Here is a 22,145-nt window from a genome sequence, read left to right as displayed (position 1 = left end):
CTCCACAGACCTCCTTATTAGTTGGCACTCACTAAGTTTTAACTAAGATCTAAATCTATGTTGTTTATTCACACAGAACGTGCCTTTGGTCTTTATTGCTAATTAATTCATTTTACAAAGTCATCTGCCTAATGTTTAAAGTTGTTTTACAAACAAGAGGTTCAAAGTTGAGGCTGTGCCTTCATCTTCAGTGTACCTAGCTAGGTCTATGTGTTGTGGCACATGTGGAATGTAGCATTGTTCACTGATCTAACACACTCAAAATGTGTAGACACCAGGGAACAAATTAAGGGCAAAATCCTCCTCTCAGATCTGTTGTGCATGGATCAGAGATAAGCAGTATAAATTAGAGCTTTTCTCAGCTGCAGTACAGCAATGTTGCTTCATGAGTTCCCTCTATGCTTCAAAAAGAGGTTGTACTAGTTGTGCAATAACATCCTTTTTGGACAAGGCAAATCTCCAACGGTGTGTGGTCTGGCCAAAAAAGGACTATTTTATCTTTCAAGTCTGTGCTCCCATTAGACATTTGCACATACACACTTCACTGAACATGAGATCGAATCAATACCTGCAGGCCTGCTTGGGAATGAAATATGAGCACTCAATAAAATAAATAAATAAATAAATAAATAAGCAAGCAAATAAATAAATAAATAAATAAATAAGTATGTATGCTGTCCCCAGCCTGAAATTCCTTCTGTTTCTAAGCAGCCATCATGAAAGATGCTATAAATAGTGTTCTTACCTATATTTTCTGTTTATTTATTTATTTTTTTATTTATTTTAGCCCATGGCTGCTACTCTGAAATCTCTGTCATCATCAACCCCTGTCCCCTGAACCTTCGTTCAAATTGCCTCAGAGTGGTTTTACAGGTTTGTACATAGAGCTTGTATAATTTTCTGTTAATTCCCTGCCTTGTGTGCTTATTGCAATTTACTTTTACTCTAATTAAGATAAAATATTAGTCAAGGTTGTTGTGTTTATCCTTCATCAGTACAGCCAGGAGAAAGCCAGTGCATGGCTTAATGATGGATTTTCACCTTCTTATAATGTTCACAGTGGCTGTGAAGTTAGATTTCCATGTGATAAAAAGGAACGTTGTTCTGCATGCTGAACTACACGGGAAGCATATCTGCTGTGGGTCAAAATGTTGTATCATTCTTCACTAGTCACTGAGGTAGGTTCTCATCAGGGTGTTGCTACCTGGGAGCCAAGGGACAACTAGCGCTAGTGAGACAAATGCTGTGAGCTTTGCACCTATGACATGTGCAATATGTTTATTTTTGTCATCCAGAATATTGTTTCTCATGTACAATATTGGGAGGGAGCAGTCTTGTGTTTTTTCTTTGAAATTAGGTGCTCTGAAACAATTTATTATATTGAACTAATTTCTAGATACGGCATCAGTGATTGGTACTCTGCTAGGTAGGTGTTCATGGTGTATGTGCCCTAGTAATTTGCTCCACCCTCCAAAAATGGATTTGATTGATTTAGTGCCTAGGTTGTGGGAACAGTGACCACTCCAGTTTCTAAAGAAAATTCTCCGGCTCCTGTGGATGTTCAGAACAGCTGAAAATCAGATTATAAATCCAAGGTCATGTACAAAGTCCAAACAAGGCTCAAAGCTAGTGCCTGCTCTAAGTAAAAAAAAATATTTCTGCTTGCTCCATTGAATATTCCTCTTTGAAATCATTGCAACTAGTCTGGATTCCTCCTGGCTTGTAGATGTAGCCAAAATAAATTTGCATCGTAAGACATAGATCTTTGGTATTCATCAAAAAAAAAAAAAAACAAACCCACAAAAACCAAAAACCAAAAAAACAAAACAAAACCAAAAAAAAAACCCAACAAACAAACCAAAACAAGACAAAGCAAAAGAAACCCAAATACAGTATTTACTTTTAAAATGTCACTATTGTCCCGTTTTGTCAGTAGAAGACTTTTGAATACTGGGGCTGTTGCATTTTTCTCTTTCAGCTTTCAAAAAGCTTTTTTTCTCACTGGGACAAGTGCGGGACTAGATAATAGTTCGATACCTTTTCATGATAAAATACTCCTTAGCTGAGGACAGAAATATGCCCTTATCTACTGTCGTTGTTTATGAAAGAAATACAACCATCCGGAAAGATAATGTCCTTTGTTTTTCTAAATTGTTTAGTTGAAAAAGAAACTTAGATCCACTGATATACAAATAAATGTCCCATGTTGGCATCTCCCTGCCTAGCTGCCCTGCCAAGTTCCTGAAATTACTGAGCCAAAAAAATAAAGGTGGGAGGCAGAGTTTCTGTGAGCGAAGCACAGCACCTCAGATATCATCACAGAGCCTATTCACCAAATTACTGCAGATAAGAGACTTTTCTTTGCATAAAGGGCATTTGTGCTCCTCTCAGGATCGTATTTTTATCCCCAAAGACTGAAAAATAAGATTAGGAGCTCAGTATCTGGTGTAGTGAGGAAGGAGACATGGTCTCATTTCACATGCACTTGCTTCTAGAAATTTAAAACTCTCTGTGTTTTTGCAAACATGCACATAGACATAAGGCAGAAGACTATGGATTTGTCTTTGTCTGCAAACTACCTGGAAGATGGTGATCTTATCTAGCCCAGACTTATAAGTACAAAAGTCATTTCACTCAAAATACGATTTGTAAATGAGTTCTGTAAAGTCAAGCCAGGCATCAATATCTGAATACTCAGTTCCTGGAAACCGACAGATTTCTGTAATTTGATATACTAACATTTTCATAAAAAACCAAAACATTTTGAAAATAAGATCTTAACATTGACAACAATTGCTTATCTAGCCATTGTTGGAATTATGAAAACTCACCAAACCCCCTTCAGTTTGAATGCCAGTAGGTGAAGAAGACAAATTCTAGGGACAAATTTTAACCAGTTTTTAGAGTGTAGAAAACGTTTCTAAGGTGTTAGAGGTGCAAATATACAAGTTTCTAAAAAGTAAAATGAGTGAAATCAAAGGGTCTTACTCCTATACTCTCCAGACTAGCCGCCTTTGTAAGGCAAATAGGGTGTGGATCAAAGTTGACCAAAGGAATTAAATATCAATAAATGAAAAACATTTGAGACTGCAAGGAAAACTAGCATAAGAAGGATTGCTCCAAGTCTTTCCCAGTCCCATCAGTTTCAACACAACTAAGGTCTCTGCATTCAGCCTGAGGTCCACCAGGGTCTGCCACAGAAGAAGATCTCTCCTCCTGAAGATCAGTTTTGAGGCTTGAGAATAAAGTCAGCTCCAAATTTTGTTCATCCCATTTACAGGAACAGGCTTCCAAAGACAAGAAGCATGCTGATAGATGGTGATCAGGCTTTGGACCAGTGTACAGAAGGAGCATAAAAAGTGAGCAACCATCAACACTAGCAAAATAGGACCCTTAGGAATTTTCTAAAGGTCATAGAAAATGAATAAATATTAATGCACTTATCATGCAGAATCTGAGAAATGTGCTGTTATAACCGAAATATTATTCAAAGACAAGCATTGTAATTAAGGTTTTTCTTTTCCCTAGGCAGTGATAAAGAAATGCTGGGTTTATCCTCAGCCTCAGCCAGCAAGTGCTTTTTTTCCCCCTTAATTCTAATGTGAGTTCTTAATGCAATAACCCTTTCAGATTGAATGAATAGCTAGTTAATTCTTCAAAAGTGTGGCATTCCTGTTGCTAAGCATTTAATTTTCCCCCCTCCTTTTCTCTTACTTCCAGGCGCATTCCTGGGCTACAGCACTTGCTAGTTTGTGTAACCCCATGAAGTCAGAAGGCTTAAGAGCCCCTAGAGTTAATACAAAATGTATGAGCATGCTGTATCTTGAAATTCCTGCTGTCGGAAGTGCCGGCTTGGAGAGGAGACAGGAAGCCTGAAGGGGAGAGGCAGAGAGAAGTGCCAAAGGAAAAAGAAACGGGGAGAGGCAGGGAAAGAAAAAAGAAAGACAAGACAGTTGAGAGCATAAGGAGCACAGGGGATGGGGAAGACCAAAGACGACTGGAGCAAAGGGCTCAGCCAAGCGCAGAGGTGCTGGCTGTAGGGAGGTGAACCTCACTGAGTGATGCTGACAGCATTCAAAAGGGGCACTCATAGCCCAGCACTGATATTAATCAGGTGCCGGTCCCCCTTTTCTTTCAGGACATATTGTCTCAGAGAAGGAGGCCAGAGACCACCAGGTGATGGTGCAAAACAACCGCAGGCATCACACAACTTCGTGCTCTAGGGCCAGGCTGGCACCAAGTGGCACACAGGAGTCTGTTCCTCCCGCACTCAGCCCATGCTCAGAGGCATCAGTCATGCACATGAGACAGGCTGCAGGCCATATACAGGAGACAAACCTACTGACACAAAAAACATCAGCATCACAGCTGTATCGAACTGTCCCATTTTGAATGGCAATGAGGACAGACAGGTGCTTATGGCTCTCTGCTTTAAGTCTGGACAAAATCATGAGGCACATGCTTGGGCTTGCAAGCCTCCAGCATAGGTCTGGCCACCCACTTAGCAGAGGGGAACCCAAGAGGTTAAATAAAATACAAGGTTGCAGCTGGCAGGCTGTAATGCTACCTTCCGTAATTTCTGCTGTTTTCTTCAGCGCTAGCTTTGCCTGTCCTGCTATAATGAGCCAATTAATACTGGCTACACATATGATGTGGGCTGCAAGAATGTTGAGGGAGAGTGAAACTATCAGCTAGGTGCAGAGGCAGCTTCAAAACCAGAGTGTTTTTGAAGGTTTGCAGCATTCCACTTACTGAAGTTTTAACTGAGATAAAACTCAGAAAAGCACTGGTTTAACCCAAATCTTCCAGTGATCAACCAAGGCATAACCACAAAAGTAGATGAAAACACTCTCAGCATAAATATGTATGGGCAGGAGCGATTTCTGCATGGGTTGTGGATGTCTTTTACCATGTTACTGGAAAAACTTGAGAATCACTGGCTTGAAAAGGGGAGAAAAAGTGAGACAAAGAGCAAAATCTATTAAATTGCTGAGGTTCTTTTGTGGGGCTGACACATTACAGAAGGATCCCCAAAGGTCCTGCTTAGCTGTATAAGCATGCTGTTGTCATCAGGTCCCAGGAAATGGATTTACTTCATCACCCTTTTATTTATTGTTCTCTTCACCCACCTTCCTGGCTGCTTTCTCCTCTGGTAGTTAGACATGCTTCCAGGGGCTGGGCTCAGGCAATAGTAGTAGAAACTCCCATATATTCAGGTAAACCTTTTTTTTCCTGCTCTGTTTTCTCCTGATTTCTGATAAAAACCAGAATATTTTAGGGTGGATGGACATTCCCATGTGCACTTTTCCATACACAGTGGGACACCCGCCATCGGCTCCCCCGAACAATGAGAAAACTGGGGCCCACGGCATGGCAGCATGTCTGTCTCACAGAGTTGCTGCAGAAGAGCCCAAGGCTGTAATGCTTTTCAGGGCCCTGCAGAGATGTGTGGGGCCTAGTCCTGGAGCAAAGGGATGCTGTGTGTTCAGACTTCTCCTCATCTGGGTTGTGCTGGAGGGAAAGGATGCTGGAGGAGAATGCTCTTTACCCAGCCTGACCTGGACCATTTGTAACTTTGTGAATTCTTATCCCCTAGGTGACCTCCAAACTCAAAGGTGGTGAGAGAACTCAATCCTGTTATAGATCTTGCCACCAAACAACCAAAAAGCAAGGCCTCCCTCTTGCTTCCATGGGCTCTAATGAGGACCTGAGCTATGCCACGCTTGCATGGAGGAGCAGAATTGTGCAGAAATACACAGCACATTTTGCTTTAGATGGTAACACTTCAGCTATTGCATTGCAGCAGGCCAGAAAGAGTCATTTACTTTTATAGCAGGAGTGATGTGATGCATATAAACTGAAAACTCTTCCCTTTTGCCAGAGCACATGGACGAAACCCAAACTCTAAAAATGATAAACACACTTTTTCATTCAAGTCTTCTGTGTCCCAGATTTGCTCAGCTGCTGTCTTTGGGATATATGATGCATGCCCTGTTACTCCCTAAGCATCTGCTATGGGCCACTATGAGAGGCAGAGAGATGGGCTAAAGGGACCTCTAGTTTGAGCCAATATGTGCTTATGAGGCAGCTCCTGCTTGCACTGCAGGCAATCCAACATTTGTGCTGTCTGTGCAGCAAAATGAGGGCTCAATTAGAGCATGAGCTAGTATAATTCTGCTAGGTCGTTGAGACTGGTATAGGTACAAAAAGCACAGAGAGTGCAACAGAACTGTCTCTACAAAATGCAAATCAGAACATATTGTTGCTGAGGACCCTCTGTGTCTCCTCTAGCTGTTAGCAAAGCTCATGCCTATGCCACTATATGGCCATTGCTACCTTTCCTCATATGAGCAGATGTGTGCCTGCATTTTCACATAGACATGTAATCTTTGCTCAGGATCCATGGGTTTCTCTCTCTTGCTGGCCTCCTGATACATGCATACCTTGAGATCATCAGTCCCTGGCTCTGTCAGGCTACATCTGTACTGATAAAAGAGACAGATGCAGAGCATGACCCCCAGCCAGGCACATGGGTGCCCATACGGTCTGGTTGCTGGTATAACTCCTGCTGTGGTTTTTGGTCCAGGCCAACAGATCCTCTCACACACAATGCCTAGGCACAGCTGGGAGTTAGCATGGGCCAAAAATCATTTCCGGTTGACAGTCTGAGGCTATTTTGGAGGGTAAGAATATAGTTATATAGGTATGTTTTTGCCTGGCTACTCAGGGAAAGGGAAAATGCCCTGGCCCTGTTTAGTTTATCAGCAAGAACATAGCCTGGGCCTGGGTCTCAAAGAACGGTCAGGTTCATGAGGGAAAAAGGTAACCTGACCTCTCTGAATGTTAGTACCTATTACCATGTAATGGCACATACATTTTTCTTGCTCTCTAACCTTGCTTTAGAGAATACATCAATGTTCAGTCCAGACATTAGCATAAAAATATATGTTTTTCATAACTATGATGTTACCAAAACACCAAGGGGGGAAAAAGGGGTGGGAAGGAGTAACCCTGTAGAATCTAGAAATAGCCACCTAGTTTACTTTCACAAATTTTAGGCAAAATCCAAGGTCCATAAAAAACATTCACATGTCTCTAGCTGTCCCAGGCTACTAGACCCTTCCAAACAGCCTACAGAATTTCACATCATTTAGTACAGAAGATCAAAACCTTAAAACCCACAACATGATGTAGAAAGGGAGAACATGGACACTGCCACGACTGAAGGCAGTGAAGAGAAAATGCCTGAACCATCTGAGGAAGTGCAGCTCAGTGCAAGGAAGCTGAAGCAGGGAGTGGGAAACTCAGAGATGACAGACATAGTGAACCTAATGTGAAAAAGCCAAACCCTCCCTCTGCCTGCATAGTTGTAAAGTTATCCAGCCCTGGACAGCCCTGCTAGTCATCAAAGGTGTCAGGCTGGTTTTTAGTTCATTCAGTAATTTTATTTGATGCAAGGGGAAAGATGGGGTGTGAGACTGTACATGACGTCCTGTAGCTTGCTTTCACAGTCCCAATCAATCTTGTCTAAGCTTAGAAACGCTCACATGCTTCTGAATTCTGGGTCTTCAGCAGTGCTCAGAGACCAAGAGCAGTACTTTTCAAAATCATGCTAAAATACACTTTACAAGCAGTAGTGGGGTTAAGGACAGAGAAATAGGACTCCAGGAGGTGTCCATGCAAAAAACCTGTGATGGGATCCCCTTGCAGCAGAGCAGCTGGCTGCTACTGGAAGCGGCACAGACAGGACGGCTGCAGCTATGGTGTTAAGGGACTTGATCCCACAAACCTACTGCAGGCAGAACTGCTGAATCACAGACCAGCTGCACCCTAAGATCTTAAACAGCTGGATGCAGAGCTGATGATTACAGCCTGAAGCTGAATATAGGACTGACTGCTCAAGTAGAAAAGCAAGGAAGCAAACAATGGAAAGCCTGAGGAGTGAGACTATGTGACTTCATCTCATTCAGCCCAGGTGAGATGGGAGCCATTTCTCAGTGGAGTGCAGCAACGTACCGGTCTGGTAAAACAGAGCTGCAAACTCCTCAAAAGAGAGGAAAAGGGGAAACATTGTTTTCCTTTGCAAAAGGCATTATCACACAGAAAAGAGCTGCTCTTCACAATGAAATAGAAAGGAGCTAATAAGCTGCCACTGGTTTTGCAGTCCTGACACCATATATGAAACTTATATAGTGGGGAACTTGTTTCTTCTGCATCCTTACCTTGGTAGTACTGGGGTGAAATTGTTTTTGCAGCTTGGTTGTTGAATTGTACCAGTTGTAATCAAGGTCATGACATTTCTCCCAAACACCCTCAGTATCGATTCTTCATTCTGTTTTGTTTTGAAAATGTTAACAGCACACACTGGCTACATATCAATATAGTGAAAAACTGGGGGATGTCAGGCAAAGCTGTTTGCAGCATGCAGTACTACTGCTTTAAGAGCAGGCTGTGCAGCACAGAGAATAAACAGTGTGCACTAGTCTGGAATGAAATAGGCTACAAATAAATTATTAAGCTTTTCTAGGAGGCAGACGGGACATTTTCACCTAGGCTGCAGTGCATGTCATCACATACAGAAAAAGGATAAACAGGCTTGGGCCAACTTGATGACAATAGTAACTTACACATGCCTATTCAAAACCAGTCATATCCAGATTAAGGCAGTGTCCGACAGCAGTTTCCAGAATAAACCTACATAACGCTTTCCAGGCCTTCCTAATCATTACTATGTGTTGATTGGAAAAGAGCTTTAATGTGCTGATTCACAGATTCCATGTTTGTTTGCTGAATAACTGGAGGGGAAACACTTTCAAATTTGTCTTTTCATATTCACTCGGTCCTCTGGCCAAGATGTTCTTGTGGAAGATCCCTGCTATAGAAAGTTCTCCTGCAAATTTTAAATGGCTGTTTTTGTCTGAGTAGATACATCTTTGTGTGACATGATTTCATCTCAAGGCAAGATTTTCAAATCAAATAAAACCACTAGAAATTTTCAGAAAAAGAAAAAAAGTAATCAGGCTCAGCCCACAGTCTGGTAGTGCAGTTTAGGCAGGCAATCTTCCCTGTACCTCTCACAGAGAATAGACACTATTTTTTTTTTTCCAATGAGAAGAGAAAAGGAAACATCATAGCATCAGGATATGTTTCTAGAAAGTGTTTCAGACGGACATTAGGCAACCAAGGGGAATCAGAACCCTCAAATTGTAAGCATATGGATTATAAATCTCTTCCAGCTCCTAACCTTGCAGTGTTTGCTGCCCTGGGTCAAAATTTCTTGTCCACTTCTGTGATGCCATGATATGGACAGCAGGTTTGGAGAACACATGGCAAAAGAGCATTACTTTTAAGGTTAAATAACTGTCTTTACGTGTCATCCCACTCTACACATTTGCACAGAGAAGGAGGAGTGTGGAATTAACCCTTTTGAAATTTCCCAGAGTTGGAAGGGACCTTGAGAGATCATCTTCTTCATACCTCTTCACAGAAAAAGGGTCAGTTATACCTAAGCCATGACACATAAGCCTAAACATAAAAATCTTCACTAGTTTTAATTTGACTTGCACCTTGTTACCTTGCTTTAATGTTTTCATAAATCTTGTTACTAGATTTTCTCCATTTTATAAAATTTCAATGTCATTTGTTGCAAGCAAGCTTATTTTTTTCTGTCTCTTCCTCTCTTGAACTCAGGGGATAACTGACCACCTTCTTTTCACAATGAACTTTTACAATTTGGGATGTCACTATGACCCTTCTTTCTTCTTTTCTTTTTTACTAAATGAAATAAGGTTGGTTCATTCAGCCTTTCCTCCTTGGCCACATTTGTTAGAAACTGATCATTCCTTATGGCTCCTTCTGGATTATCTCCAGTTGGTATAAATCTGCCTGTAAGTGCAATGCCCCAAATTGGATATAGTACTTCCACTGAGGCTTCTCCAGTGGCAAGTAGAGCAGAATAATTTCATTCCTCTGTCTTATACCCAACAGTACTCTTAAAAACATCCCAGAATGAGACTTGTTCCTTTGCAGCAGCGTCATATGCTTTTTTGGCACATTGTAAACTAAATACATTTTCTGCCCTGTTGCTGCCTTACCCATTTTAGATCCTTAGTTTCAAGTTCCAGGGCTTCACTTGTCTGTTGCAAATCTCCATTTTTCTTCTTTCAAACTGAAAATGCTTACTTTGCTTTGGAATCCTATGTAGTCTTCCAAATGTTGCACATCTTCTTAAGTAAGTATGCCTGCTTGAAGTGCACTCCCAGGTTGACCACAAACCATTATAAACTTCAGTTACTAAAAGGGCAGGGAACTCGTTTGACAGGAATAAATAAATTATAACTTCAGTTTCAGTATGACTCAGCTTGGTATCTCTACAGATGGAAGGAACTTTCATCCAGACAGTTGTATCTCACATTGTCCTAATACAAGTGTTATTTTAAATAAATCTGCTGCTTCAACTTAACAGATGGAACATATTACCTTTAGCCTGGATAAACTGCATTGCTTTCAGAAGACATAAATGCTCTGAAAACTGTAAGTGTTGGAAAAAACTATGGATTAATTTCATCTGTCAGTGATCTTGAAAATCTGGATCTGGAAGTGCACTGAGAGGCAGTGAGTGTACAATGTAGATATATTTAACATAGCCCATCCCAGATAGAGAGTGAGCGGCTTTCCTCTTTCTTGAGAAGCACTTTCCAGAACTTCTGCGAGGCTTCTACCCTCAGTTAATTACATTCATTTTATTTTTTTTTCAAATTAAAATGTTGGTCACTGTTGGTGAATTCTTGACTAAGAATAAAGGATCAGAGAGTGATATACTGCTGCATATATTGCTCCTTTCCTAATACAACATTAGAACACAACCTCTGTTAACATTGAGAAATTAATACTTTGTGTTCAGGATTAAGGGGCAGTATTAGGACATCTCAAAAGGTTTTCTGTCCTTGGTCAGTTGTTCCTTGGTTCAGCAAGGGCAAGGGCAATCCTTCCCAGTCCTGCTTTCTCCTAGACATCTTTCTAAAGGCTTAGTTCCAATCTGTGAAAGTGGAAACACACTGTAAGTGGTATCATTGCTTCATGTTCTAGTGTGCTTTTTGATTTACTCTGGAGAGTGCTCTGGATATGTCTATGCAACTGTAAGAGAGGGTATGCTTACAGAGAGGTAGTCTTTAAGCAGTAGATTAAAGCATTACTTTATGTAATTTTGGTTTTAGTATTGCTGTTACACAAATCTGCAGATATTTCTGTCAACCCCTCTACGTCCTGAATCATATTGTGAATGAAAGTGACCCTGGCTGTTCAATCGTTGTGAGTCTGAGGCTACCTTGGTTCCCACAACATATTATAAAAGCACTCAGAGAGTCACACACAACAGAAACTATTCCCCAGGTTTTTAAATGTCCACTCCTTAATCAATTCCGGGTTTGGAGTGCTCATTTTCAGGGAGCTGCTGACGCTCTCAGTTACCGTTCAGTCCAATTGGCGTCGAAGCTTTTCAGTACATTACAAAATCAGGTTGAAAGTACTTACTTAATCTGAGTACATAAAATCAGTGACCACTTCTGGCCCTGGTACAAATATGGAGTTGTTTTATTATGAACCATTGTGCTTGCAGTTAAAGGCAAGAGGAGCAATTTATTAACACAAACCAGCCAATTCCTCAGTGGTACTTGTAGGAGCTGAAGTACTGTCCTTCCCTAGAACAAGTTAAGACTAATATCCACACTGTATTAGCCAAAGAAGCAGGGTAAGTTGTGAGCACATGCTTTCTCACTTTAAAAAGGAGGCTCACACTATCTATAGATCAGGTAGCCACATCAACACAAAGTATTTAATAGCTACTCTGGGCTGAACAATGCTTGCTCACTAATATCAGGCACCGACAAAAATAATCCAGAGAAAAAATATACCTTCTTTTCACATACCTATTATGCAGACCTTTTTAAATGTGATGCACCCTGCTATTTAAAAAAATCTACACTGGAAAAAAAAAAAGAACTTCTCACCAACAATAAAATACAACAAAAGGTAGATTAAGTGGAGCCCAGAGCTCTCCACAGCAAAGCGGAGAAGAACGAAGCCAGGTTAGTACCTTGGGGCTGGCAGATCTGGAATTCCCTTCATCATAAGCACTGTTTCACTTCACCTCAATGTGCCATGCTGGTGAATCCTGAGGTTAATTATTAGATTATTCTAATACACATCAAAGGTTTTTGTAGGCTCCTGAGTCTTCACAGTTTAATATGTTCATTTATCAGGTGCAAGTAGGAGAAATGAAAACTAATTAAATGATTTTTTAAGACTTTAAAAATTATCTATTATTTTCAAACTCCACTCATTGGACTCTCTCTGTGATATTGCAGAGGCTGCAAAGTATAGCTAAAAGGGACACCTGGGTTCTAATAGTTTGCATACTTTGAAATCATGAATCAGTTCACATTTGAGTTTTTTATTTAAAATGTGATAGTATCAAAACTTATTATATATGTTATTATATATATTATTCCTCAGGCCAGAGCAAGAACATGCTGAGGTAAATGGATATCTTTCCAGATAGTTTTAGAAGAAATACTTCTTAATTTCCAGCAGGTCAGCAATCCTCACCATTATTTAGATAAAGAAGTTTTTGGCTTTCTATTCTAACACCATTTCAAAGGCACAGACTTCCGCTTTGAACTTCAAGATGCCTTGCTAACCACTATCTACTGACAGTATGACAGGGGCAGAATTTGACAGTACAAAGAAATTAAGTGCAGTAATAGGAACTGAATTTCTCTCCATTGTTCTTTTATTACCTCATATCAAGGGCAGCAGGGGGAAGGGGTGTACCCCTTCATTCCAAGAAGAACATGCAGCTAAAAGAATGAGTAAGATCAAAATTATCTTCTACAGGAATGCAAAACACAGGTGTATTCCTGCATACATGTGGTCCAAAATATAGCAGAGGTTTACTTGATCAGAGGTAAGAGCTGAACGAGAAGAAATTTTCTTGTACCTTTGCTGAGTGACACAAGACCATACAAAGGAACAGGCTGCAAAAGGACATCTAAGGGAAACAGACAAGATACATTCACCTTAGGGCCCATACTTCCACTGAAAAATTTGCTCCAGTTGGATTTTTCCTGAAATAACAAGGAACAGATAAAGGAGCACAGTGGTCCAACCACAGCTTAGAGTTGCTTATTACTCAGGAGCACAGTCATCTCTGAAAAAAATGCTGGAATTGCAGTAGAATGCTGAATCGTGCTGCAGTCCATGGAAGACCACTGAATTCTGCTGGTTTCTGAATAAAAGGGGCTAAACAAACAAAAAATAATCCTCAGGGAAATGAAATATAATTACATCTCTTTTTTTGATTAGTGTGAAATCAATTCTGCAGCATTTTACCTGCAATTTGCACTATTCTTTAAAACAACAGCAAAAGGTTTTGTTACTTTTTATTATGAGTTACAGAGGAGGGAGTTCATTCTCTAAACCTGGTAAAAAAACCATACAGTCTAATTCTTCATGAGAATTTTCTAAAATTTTATTTCCTGCATCAGGGCAACTGTATGGACATAATAAGATACTGTAAGCTCTGAGGGACCTGTTTTAAGCTATTGCACCAGGAGTCTGTGGACCTAAGTGTCTCCTCAGGTACAGGTGGATGTAAAGGGAGGCCTTTACAGGCAGTGAGAGAGGCATGAGAAGGAAATATTGATTTGTTTAATCTGAAATCTGAAAAATGGCTGGAGCAATGAGAGTGGGGAGAAGGGTATCTACTCAGCATTTCTGGATACAAAATAATTACAGTATTTCATCTTGTACATCCAAAATCAGTACTCAACATTGAACCCCCTGGACTTAAAATGTAAGTAAAATCACAAAAATGTAATAAAGACCAGAATTATATATTATTTAATGCATTACTCCTTGGCCTGCAAGCATCATATCCATTGTGTATTTCTTTGTCTTGATAATGGATCTGAATTTTGGAAACAAACAAATAAACAAAAACAAAACCAAAAAAACATCTTTCAGATACTTCTCACTTTCTTCTTTTAGACATTCCCAAATGATACTCTATTTTTTATGAAAGTCTATTTTTTTCCAAGAATCTATCACCATTCAGTCTATAGCAAAGCCCTTTCTACATCATGTCTCTGTATAGGTCAATATATTTCTTTTTAACCCCCAACAACTTGAGACTTACCTAGTCCAAATGTGATTTCCCTACCTGAAACAGATATTCTTGATCTCGACCGTATTTCCTGTTAATTTTGAAATGTTCTCTATTATCAGTAGGTTAAGAAATAATCATTTAAAAAATCTGCTTTGAAAAGTAACTTCACTCTTTATCTTTTTTTTGGAGAAGTTTCATTTTTCTTCTTTTGACTACAAAATTTGAAATTGTTTACTTGTGCTACCTAATTGCAAACTGATATATCTGGAGGTCGGCTAACAGTCAAGGCAGTGTTAGAACAGACTTTTGATTTCCTAAATAGCTTATGAAAGAATGTCATTCACAATTATGAGGGAAAGTGTGGGGATTTGAATGCAAAGGCTGTAGCACCCTATATGTAGGTATAGCACCCCATATATATGTATAGCACCCCATATATAGGTATACGTATATATCTCAGGGGACTATAAACCTCAGTGTTACAATACACAAGAACAACATTTTTTCCTTTAGCTTGGGGTTCAGAAACCTACACTTGTAGGGCTGGAAATACTTGGGTCTATCCCTTGGACCAGACATGGGTGACTATTAGGTAGCTGTAGAGACCCAGCTTTGAGGTCACAGATTTATTATGCATAGTGAGCGTGCTCAAGCTTGACCCCAGAACCTCAACCCTCTGCGCTGCCTTTGTAAATGTATTAGGACAAATGATAGTAGCTTGGTTAGGACAATCTGTCCTCTATCTCTGCTGTACTCCATTGTCAGTAATGCTGCCTGTTACCTTTCATGCAGAAGGTCTCTCCCCATCCTGGCATGCCTCTGGAAGGAGCACTTGCCCATACCTTCCATAGCGTTCATTCCCAGAACAAGCAGCAAGTGTTTGTGATACTCAAGAATGACTCTGTGGTCCAAAAGCTCCAATATCACTCTAAAGTGACAGAAATTTCCACTAGTTACAAAACATATCAGATTCCCAGATCACCAAGGTCTTTTCAAATGACACTCAGCATGTTTCTTATATTGCACAAGCGCACCAAAAATGTCATAGCTTTGTGCTCAGGCCTACAGAAATAAGCAGAGGACTCATTTCCTCAGCTGAACAGACATAAATATCCATCAGTATCTCAAACACTTTTCGACTATTATGCTTCTAAACAACTTTAAGCTTCTGGATAGTGAACAGATAGGCACTTTACAGACATGTAGGCAGCTGGAAATTACTAATGTGTAATTTCTACTGATCACACCAGCAAACAAAATATGCTCCTACTCAGCTGGCAATCTACTGCCTGAAAGAAGAATTAAACTCAGTTTCTGATTCAGTTCCTCAGTGGGTGTATCTCCAGGTGGAATTCCCATCTCTCTCTCCTTTATCCTGCCAGATATGGCAATATACTCTGTTTTTACTTTTAAATCTCACACGATTTTAAAAGTGCTTTAGTTATGCTGAAAAAATAGATTTTTTTTTTTCTGGAAAATTCTCTCCATTTTTACTTTTGCAGTAATCTTTGAGCTGTGGAAGAAGTCCCTGCTATTGCCCTAACTAATTACCTAAAAGCTTAGCCTGTATAGCACATTGGCAACCAGGTTTGTGCCCTTCTTCTCTTGCTGTAATAATTGTGAAGGAACATCTTGTGCAAAGGTCCACAGTGTCCCAGGGCTCTATATTCCTGTACACAAAATGGAAAAATTCTGGGGAAAATACTATATCTCAAAAGTAAATGTCATATAAATGATCAGTTACTAGGAACAATAACTTGGTCCTCACCTGGCATCTTTGTAAGGATGTGGAAAGTGAACTCCAGAAAGTACCTGAACCTCTCATAACTGCTACAAACTTACATTGGGCAACGGTGATTTGAATGACATGTCAAATGAACTACAGCACGGGGAAGCAGACTGAATGCAAAAGTGTCAGTACCATCAGAAATTGATTTGACGACTATGTCAATTACTTTTGGCACTAAGCTTCCTGTAGATTATTTTCTGATAGATCTTTCGGCCATCTGTGACTGTTTCCATATCTATGCTTATTTGGGAAGAGATGTAAGGAACACTTTGGCTATCATAAATCATTGACGTTTTTGCCCCATGTGGAATATATGCTTATACTGTGTGGGTCAGCTTTGATTATTCCTTCTCAGGCAGTAAATGTGGTTGCTGAGCAATAACATTAGCCACAAAAGAGCTGCCCCAAACCAATCTTGATTTGTGAGATACCAGATGAGAATTTAATTTAGCAGAAAACCCCAGCCCCTTAGTTTGTATACATTTTTGTGCAGTGTCCTTTTTTTTTTTTTTTTCTGCAGCCTGTTTTTGATCTCCAGGTTTCAATTCTGTTGAGTTACTCAAGCTAAATAGGCTGCTACAACAACTTTTGCATGCTAATGTGTCAGATATTGATGCTGTTTACATGAGATCTCATTTAAGAGCTTAAACACACATCTTTTAATGTTGCAGCACTTACAGATTTGAACACAGCAGAGAGAATGGCATTATGTCACTTACCATCATTCCTTGTTTTGCTGTGTGACAACACAGAGTGGCAGCTTCACACTTCTTTTATACTCTTTTTTTGACTAAACATACTGGTAATATCAGGTTTAGTTTTATTTTATGGGAGATGTCTGTGGAATACCCAAATAAGTGGATTTAGCATTTTTTTCTTCATTTGATTGTAGGACTGGAAGTACTGAATCTTGAAAGAGATTACAGTAAAGCCTAGAAGAAAGAAGTTTGGAATTAACTAGCTGCTACAAAAATACACATTAAAAACTATCAAAGAGTTCAGTGGTTCTAACAAACAAACAGACAAGCACAAATAAACAAATAAACAAACAAACACCACAGTCCTTTTCTTTCCTAAGTCAGAATTACTTCCGTGGTATAATGTAGGGTCATAATTACACTTTCCCTCTAGTTTGTTGTAGAATCATCTAGGAATGAAGATCAGATAAGATGTGAAATGTGAGGCAGGGGGCAGGGAGAAGCTTCCAAGCCCTCTTTGGTCATTACAGAGGAGTGAAAATGGTACGACCTCCTTTTTTTCTGCCTTTGCAGATCACCTCTAAAGGTTCCTGTTGTCATCCATTCACATCAACTGTGAGCAAGCTATTATCTTTATGGACTCAGGATACTGGTTTCAGACTTGCAGACCCTAAGCAGTGATGTACATCAAGTAATCTTTTATTTATTTATTTGAAAGCTTCAGCTCCTGAGAATCAGGCCTGCACAGCATTCTGACAATCAGGGTTAATTACTGTAATGCTTCTCTGGCAGGTCCTCCTTAAAAGATCTTACCAATATTGTAGTGCATGCAGGATGATGCTGATTGATACCTGTACCAGAATTTGTCAGCATATTACTTCCACTTTATGCAGATTGGGCATTTGAAATTTGAAGTGCTCAAACCAATTTTTAGCACAGATAGGCAGCCTGAAAGACAGATTCTCCGACAACAATCAAACCTCTGATCCGTGGCTTTCTCAGGTACTTTCTTGTTGGTTGGATACTCTAAGACTCACCTCACTGAATACCTTATTGCTTCATCATCCTGAAGGGAGCACATCACAACATCTTCTTTCTCATTTTTGAATATTCATGTGAAGTAAGTCTCAGTTTGACTGAGTTTGTCTAATTTTAAATTCCCTAATAAACAAGTTTTAGTCTGCTGACAGGAAGGGTCTTCCTGTTCTCACTCATTGTTTTCCATAAGGGTGATTTACTTTTGCTGTGCCCATTTTGCAGAACTCCACTACAGAACAAAGGTGAACGTTCCTTTGCTATGTCCGTCTCTTGGTTTGTCCGTGCAACGTCTCAGAACTCATGACCAGACCCTTAGACTAAAACAAATCCTAACTGACAGTAGACAAAACAGGTAAGATATAGATCTACTAAACCCTGACCTACTGAGGCATGTAGTTAAAGAATGAGAGAGTCCACCTGCCTGCCAACTGACCCACTAAGAAGCGCCCAGAGGATGTACTCAGCTGACCCTGTCACAGGGCGATAGCCGGCAGCTGAAAACAGAATGGCAAGGCTATTTCAGCTGGACACATCACAAGACCTCTAGTCACAGGCTTAGCAAAGGAAATGTTTTAGGTTTTGTGCATCTTGACCAGCATTTTGACATCAACAGCCCCGGGTTAGATACCTTGTGCCTTTGTACGTAGGAATAATGTGGGTTTTCAGAATAGGATCTCTGCAAGTCCATGAAGCAAGTGAGGATCTGCCTGAGCTAATCAATGGGGAGGGCTGAGCAGAAGCCAAAGTGGGTCAGGCAAGTACAGGTTAGAACAGCCAAGGGCTTGCTCTGAATTTAGGTCTGTAAAAGTAAGCAGTTAGGAAACTCTTCCAACAACTGGTAAGAGCTTAAATTTATCACTGATTGAGAGTTAAATTAAGTCATTTTTTATTGCTTTAACCATTTCTAAGGTAGTCCCTTCTATTTATGGAAATACTCACCTATTCAGTTGCCTTCTTGAGTGCTTTATACCACCAGTGCTCAAACAAGGACTGGAGATGTGATACAGAAGTAGTATCACTGTACACCTCCAGTCTTATAACTGCGTTTTCAAGGTATTCACACAGTTACATACAATATAACAGAAGCAATGCTATCAAATATTAAGTTGCAGCCCAGGTGACCTCTTTATGCTAAGTTTTTCTACAAGTGACCTGTAAATAGTCTTCATAGTTAATTTCCTACTTATAAAACTGAGTTCACTGCATTCAAATCAAATGACAAGAAATAACAGAGGATATCGTTTGGCCAGCTGACTAAACAGTTAGCATTACATAGCCTTTCAGTTACACTGTTACACTAGATCAAGACGTTTGGTCAACTGATAATTCTACTTCAGTGACATTTAGTGAGTTAGCTAAAGCCATAGGAATGACCAATAAGGAAGATGGATGAGAAGTAACTAAACATATTTGTGCAGGCAGAATAATATACACTAACATCTCAGTCTAAAAACAAATGGATTTTGGCTGTACCTTTGGGCCTAATTGAGAACAAAGGAGAAGTTCATTTCATAGTGCATGTCCATTTACTAGGAATTAAATGTAATGATGACTCATTTTTATGAAACAAAACAAAACAAAAACAAACAAACAAACAAAAAGCTGTTTTATTTTTGAGCACAGCTGAAGAATTCAGGTTAAAATTCTCAAAACCCCTTCCACAAACCCAGCACTGTTATTTGTAGTAAAAGTCCAAGGATTATAGATGCCTAAGTCCTCTATGTTCCTTTGAAAATACCGGTTTCCAGATTTAGAGACAGTTTTGATTTATATTGAAAAAGTGGTGTGACCAAGACCCATTTTTAGACAGCTTCAGGTGACCAGAACTGTGTTGGAGAGGTAGTTAAATATATTTTAGACAGCTCAAGAAAAAAACTTTATAGTAAACTTAGGGAAAAAAGGATGGCCAGGTGAAACATCTGTAAGTTTTTTCCAGTGTTATATTGAGAGAGACTCGTTACTTATTTTTTAATACAGTGCACAGCTTCTCCTAGCATTTATTAAGTCAGTTCCCCTGTCCCCACCCCAGATCAGACTACCTTTTTCTTTAATTATTCACAGTTTTAACACAGTTGAATGTTCAAAATAGCTTGTACATGGAATAGTCAAAGATTTGACACACAGCTTATTCTGATGTTGTACAATACACATGAGAGTATTATGCATGGAAGTAGCATGCCATGATAAATGAAGTTAGCTACATTGTAAGTATATAAGTATTCCAATTAATAAGGCTATTTCTAACTGTATTTCTTGCTCAGGAAGACACTAAGGTCAGGAGAAAGTGTCTTCCTTGATTCCCAGTTGAAAATACGTATCATATTGGCATGTTTTGAGGTATTCTACAGTAACTCAAGAGAAAAAGAGCCCAGAAACACAAAGCAAGTAGTTTTGCCCTATAGCATTAATCTACTGAACACCAGTGCACACTGTCTTGTTCATGGAAAGGGTGAAGCAATACTTCTGTTTACACACAAATGCAAGAAACATAAGTTTATAGGATTCTTACAAAGTTTGCAACGGGCTAAGAGTATGTAATCAGTTGCTCAGAGCAGCTGGCATTTGGTTATGCACCCAGTTCCTGTCCTTGTGTGTATTTTTTAATTAAAGTGTACTATAAAGAATTTCAGTAAAATGAGTTATATCTACATGTAATGGGAGCTTGGGTATACAGGAAAAAATCTAAGAGAAGGAAAATGCATTTGGGGAACTAAGCAGTGATGAAATACTGAGAGAAAAGACACCTTTTGTGGAAGAAAGAATGAAATTAATGCAAAGATCTAGTGCTACCTCACATTAAACCCTGAATGTAACAGTCAAATTTTTTGGCTAATACTTTTATCAAAATATGTCTGTTTACAGTTGCTTGCCTTTAGGAGCAGCCTAAGCTGTATAAGTGCTTGATGAAGTAGCCTGTAACCTCCATAAAAAATTTTTTGAAGAAGTAGGATCACAGAATAGTTGAGATCGGAAGGGATCTCTGGAAGTCTTTAGTCCAACTTCCTGCTCAGAAGAGGCTCCGCTATGAGATCAAGAGCTCCAAATGTGGAGGTTGCATGAGACCCTAGACTGCCTCTTCCACTGTTGGGCTGTCCTCAGGGTGAAAAATATTTTCCTTATATCTACTCTAAACCCCTCTTATTTAAATGTATGCTCACTGACATCCTTCCTCCTGCCGCACGCTGCTGTGAGCAGCCTGGCTCTGTCTTCTTGGTGACCTCCTCACAGTAACTAGAAGGTCTTGTTCAGGTCCCCCTGGGTTTACTCTTCTTCAAGACAAAAAAGTCAAGGTCTCTTGGCCTATAGTCCATGGGGCAAGTGCTCCAGCCCCTGACATCATGGTGAGCCTCCACTGAACTTGCCCCATTTGATCAATGTCTTTCTTGTGCCAGGTGACCTAAAACTGGAAGCAGTACTCTAGGTGCCATATAAGGAGGGCCGAGAAATGGCGAAATGATCACTCCCCTTGATGTACTGGCCATGCTGCTCTTGATAAAGCCCAGGATGTTATTTGCCTCGCTGGCTCCATGGACACACAGCAGGCTCATAGCAGAGATGCTTCCCCATCCCAGGCATCCACAGCCTGTATCTCCACAAAGAGTAAATAAAGCACCTTAGTGCTGTACTGGTGACCCTGCTTCTGAATGAGGAATCCTGAACTCAGCCCTGAATTCAGCTGACAGATCCAGGCATGTGACCTGGTGGCTGAAAAAATTATGCTTCTCAGCTTCTGAAGTATGTAGTCTTCTTTAACTTAATGCTAGGGACAATAAAGTGCCACTTCCTTTTCTCTGACCATATGTTATACTTTCTTCTAGCTCATCCCACTCCTACAGGTTTTTATCTGTTTTTTTTCTTTTGTTTCTTTCCTGACCTGGCAGATTGTGAACAAGCCACTTTTAAGAAGTTATATGACATGAACTTCATACCTAGGAAATTGTCAGAGGTACCTGAGGCTAAAATAGAACTTATTGAGCTCAGAAATAGAAAATAGGCATGCTGCCCTGAGATTACTGATTTTTTTTTTAACTGGACTCTTTTCATAGGTTCAACCACAGGAGTTACAGCTAAACCAGCTTTAACTCAGTAACAGTCTGCCTGGGTTGTGAGGTATAATACCTCACTCTGAGCTGTCACAGCTCCTGGTGCCTGAGCTGTCCCTACAGCACACTGCAGTCACTTCTGTGCAGTGTGGGCATAGCAGTAGTTTGTATGAGAAATATCTCAAGTGTGTTGTAATGCCTTCTGGGTAGCCACTGGAACTAAGAATGAGCTAATATACTCTCTCCCTCTGCCAGACTTATTAGTTTAGAATGAGTGCTGTGAGGACTAGAGCTACATGTCTGCCAATATAGAGATTTGGGGTTTGCAGTTGGCTCGGGGAATGAGTAGGATGAGATCAAATCTGCCTGAAAAAATACTCTGTAGATGTACCCTGCCACAATCTCACAGCTAA

The sequence above is a fragment of the Streptopelia decaocto genome (genome assembly GCF_964273445.1).
Source record: "Streptopelia decaocto genome assembly, chromosome: 2".
In the NCBI taxonomy this organism is placed as follows: domain Eukaryota; kingdom Metazoa; phylum Chordata; class Aves; order Columbiformes; family Columbidae; genus Streptopelia; species Streptopelia decaocto.
This window is presented reverse-complemented; position numbering follows the sequence as displayed.